The sequence below is a fragment of the Coptis chinensis genome, chromosome 8 (genome assembly GCF_015680905.1).
Source record: "Coptis chinensis isolate HL-2020 chromosome 8, ASM1568090v1, whole genome shotgun sequence".
NCBI classification, from domain to species: domain Eukaryota; kingdom Viridiplantae; phylum Streptophyta; class Magnoliopsida; order Ranunculales; family Ranunculaceae; genus Coptis; species Coptis chinensis.
The window spans coordinates 63,666,105-63,670,480 of NC_141463.1; the positions used below are offsets into that span (position 1 = coordinate 63,666,105).

The 4,376-nt window shown below is 38.9% G+C and overlaps 1 pseudogene; it reads left to right on the forward strand.

Annotated features, from left to right (window-relative positions):
- Nucleotides 1-1,155: 1,155 nt before the first annotated feature.
- Nucleotides 1,156-3,599, forward strand: LOC147482382 (sugar transport protein 1 pseudogene; annotated as a pseudogene).
- Nucleotides 3,600-4,376: the final 777 nt, after the last annotated feature.

The following is a 4,376-nucleotide window of genomic DNA, read 5'->3' on the forward strand; positions in this document are numbered from 1 at the left end:
TTTGCTGACGATATTCTTATCTTCTAAATGGTGGGATTAGAAGATACGAAGCTGCTTCAGGCCAGTGTAAGAACAAGGATAAGAGTAAAATGTTTTTTTGGTGGTGTAGCTCTCACAAGGCAACATGCACTACAAGAAACTCTCAGTATCCCCATTGGTACTTGGCCAGAGAAACATTTCGGGGTTCCAATATTCCAGGGTAGAACTACAAGGGCATGTACAGGAGTGGTTTTGGACAAAATAAGAAGCAAGATCATCACATGGAAAGGTAAGATGTTGTCTTTCCAAGGTCGATGCATTCTTGTGAAATCTGTGTTGAATAGTATTTCTTTGTACAATATGGACATATATAAATGGTCAATAAGCATTCTTCATGATGCTGAGCAGATTATATATAAGGAATTTTCTTTGGAGTGGTGAACAGTGGAAGAAGGTGGTCTCGGAAACAGAAAGTTACAGGATATGAACAATTCAATGCTCATGAAGCTTGCATGGAATTTTCTTGAAGGTACTGATGATCTTTTGCAGCTTTTATGAGGAAAAAATTCAGGAAAGCAGATGGTGAACTTGTAACGGGTTCAAAACCATCCTCGATATGGCCAGGCATAAATAAAGCTCTAAAACTTCTGACCCCCCAAACCACTTGGGTCATTGATAAAATTTGTTTTCACTTGCCTTTGAGTTGCCAAATAAGCTTCCTCGAAGTAAGGCGAGCTAGCTTCTAAAAGCTAAAGCGTCCCTGAAGTAAAATTTCCCATGCATTGCCCAACCCTCTCTCTCCCTCTCCCTCTCCCACCTTTCCAAATAAGGAAGAAGAATCACCAGTCATTCCCAACTCAACCCAGGGAAGGCCCCAAACAAATATATCTAAAATCCAGCCCAACTTAATCCATGGCCCATGAAGCCAAGAATACAGAAATACACAAGGATTTGCACAGCGAAGTTTTCTTCCAAATAATTCGGCACACAGACAGCATTAATTTGTTTTTAAGTGTCCAATTCTTGGCGGTGGTTGGAGTTGTAATACAACAGAAACTGATAAGAACTTATACAGGACACTGGATGGTGCCTATAAATATTGAACGTAGTACATCGATAGTTCATATTTTAGAGTTTTAAGTTTTCCCTAGCTACAGTTTAAGAAGATTATATACTATGGCGGGTGGGGCTCTCTCGTCCTCGTCTACTGATCATCAGAAGCAATACCCTGGGAAGTTGACATGGTACGTGGTGATCACATGCATTATAGCTGGCTTCGGTGGCATGCTCTTTGGGTATGACCTTGGAATTTCTGGTGAGTTAGTTAATTGTACAAATCCTGTTCTGTGTTCATCTTGTTTATGATTTTTTTTTTTATGATTTCTTCAATGTAATCGATCTTATTCTGTATGTAGGTGGAGTACATCGATGCCTCCTTTCTTGAAGAAATTTTTCCCTGACGTTTATCGAAAAGAAGAAGGTATCGTGTCAACAAATCAATACTGTATGTTCGACAGTCAGATTCTGACCTTGTTCACCTCATCTCTATACCTCGCTGCATTGGTTGGATCCTGTTTCGCCTCTTATGTAACACGAAAATATGGGCGGAAGGTGTCCATGGTGTGCGGTGGTGTGTGTTTTTGCATCGGAGCTGGTCTTACTGGGTTTGTTGTTCATATACTTATGCTTATTATTGGAAGGTTGTCCCTTGGGGTTGGAGTTGGATTTGCAAACCAGGTAAATCTTCATATAACTTCGACAACTTGCTCACTTGTCTCATGTTACAATCTCTGTATTATCTATTACAAGGAAACAGGCGAACTTAATATTCTATAAACAGGTTGAACTGATGTTGTTTTAGTTGGCAATATTTTTGGATAAATCCTGGCCGAGATATATTTGGAATAGACTTAATGTACTGTTATCTGTATTAACTAATACCATGACTTGCATAGCGCTGCATTAGATAAAATAAAACACTCACACAGAAAGACAAAATAAAGAAGAAGAAATACTACAAAACAACATTATATTGTATGCTGTATTGACTGAGCTGGTCTTTGCTGTAGTTTAATTATTTCATGTTCTGTGATCCCGTTTTCTAGTTCAATCTATTATTCGTGGTTACTGGATGTAAGCAGGCTGAAACTAAAATCTTACGAAGAGATAAGTTTTAGGATTGAACTATCCATTGAGCAAATGTACTATAATTGAAGTATCATCTCTTTTACAATAATTGATGCTCCATATATTATTCATGATTATATGTTCAAACAAAAACTGAGCCAATTGTTTGTTGTAGATTCCTCTCAATAATATCTGTTTTACATAGTACGTGTTCTAATCACAATCATACTATTTGGTCAAATTTACAGGCGATACCTCTATTTCTTTCGGAGATGGCTCCTTGCCAACACCGCGGCAAACTTAACAATATCTTCCAACTGATGATCACAATTGGGATTTGTTTAGCTAATTTAGTAAATTATGAAACCAACACAATTAAAGGAGGTTGGGGATGGCGTTTGAGCTTGGGTCTTGCTGTTGTCCCTGCTTGTGCCCTCATCATTGGATCCTTTTTCGTTCTTGACACACCGAGATCCATGATCGACCGTGGTAAGAATGATGAGGCCAAAGAAACTCTTACACGCATTCGTGGAACTATCAATGTTGACGAAGAATACAAGGATATGGTAGCAGAATCAAAGTCTATGGACAATGAGCAGTCTTGGAAAGCAATCTTTTCCAGGAAGTACAGGCCACAACTTGTGATGGCTTTGGCCATCCCATTCTTCCAGCAATTTACAGGGATTAACGTTATTATGTTTTACGCCCCAGTCCTTTTTAGGACAATCGGTCTTGGAAAGAACGCTTCTCTCATGTCCGCTCTGATTACTGGAGCTGTCAATGTTGCAGCCACATTCATTGCGATTTTTACAGTTGATAAGTATGGAAGAAAGTTGCTATTCATCACCGGTGGAGTAGTAATGTTATTTTGCGAGGTAACTATTCTAACCTTTATCCTATTTATTTATTTTTTGTGTCCAAAGTTAAATTAGGTTGATATTCGATCAGTGTATTACCATCAATTGGTTGAAATTTGTGTTTCCTAACTAGTGTTCTGTGCATTTGCATTATGCAGATTGTGATCGGATCAATAATTGCTTACAAGTTTGGCTGGAATGGACTTGGAAAAATTACATATTCGTTCGCCTCCCTTTTGGTATTTCTGATCTGCATCTATGTCGTTGGCTTTTCTTTCTCATGGGGCCCTCTTGGATGGTTGGTGCCTAGTGAAATATTCCCCATGGAAGTCCGTTCAACTCTGCAATGTCTTACCGTTGTTATGAATATGTCGATAACTTTCATCATTGGTCAAGTTTTCCTCTCGGCGTTGTGTCAAGCAAGGTATGGACTGTTCTACATATTTGCGATCTTTGTGGTCACCATGACGCTCTTTGTCTACTTCTTTTTGCCCGAGACAAAGGGTATTCCTATTGATGAAATGTCCAAGGTGTGGAAGCGTCATTGGTTTTGGAAAAGATATTTCCCTAATGACGGCGGCAATAGAAGAGTTGATGGGATTTGAGTGGTATTGGCAGCTTTCTGGTTATACTCGTAGTTGGTTTTATTAGTTAGTTACAGGTACCTTTGTATGTAGGTTGGACTTATTGGATAGTTTGTTTCAGTGGATATTTATTGACAGTCGACGTAATTGAGATATTGGTATACAGTGTCTATGATTTTCGGGGAATTTTGACTTAACCCCCAAAGTTTGTATCCCCTTTTGAGAATACCCCATTTTCAAAATCCTTAGTGATTGCCCCTTCCACTCTGTCAATTTTCTATGTAACGGACGATGATATTTAGCATAATGGCAATTTTACCCCTACTATAGAGCGGGAATATTTTGGGTTTCCCACCACATTAAAACGAACAATGATTCGTGAAAACCCCCTAAATTATGCCCTAACTTAATATGACTATTCTTTCTCTCACACTCTGTCTCACTCTCGCACTCATCTGGATCGATTGTGGTCACCTGAAGTTCATTCCCGCACTCATCTGGATTGATTGTGGCCACTACTCGTTCCCCCTTCTCTCCCACACTCTCTCTCACTTCACTCGCACTGGTAAGTTCGCTAAAAAGATTTACTTTTTAATAGTAATGCGTGATACTATGTTTAAACAAAACGTAATTTTGAATTTTGAATTTGTACAATACTGTGTTTCAGAAAAATATTATTAATGGAGAATGGAGAGAAGCAACTAGAGATGGTGTTAGGCGCAATGTTTATATGGGGGGAGGAGTGGATACAGACATGATAGATGGTGATAAAGCATCTATGGTGGAATTGGTTGCTTGGGTCACACGTAAAATGGATTGTCCCCCAAAT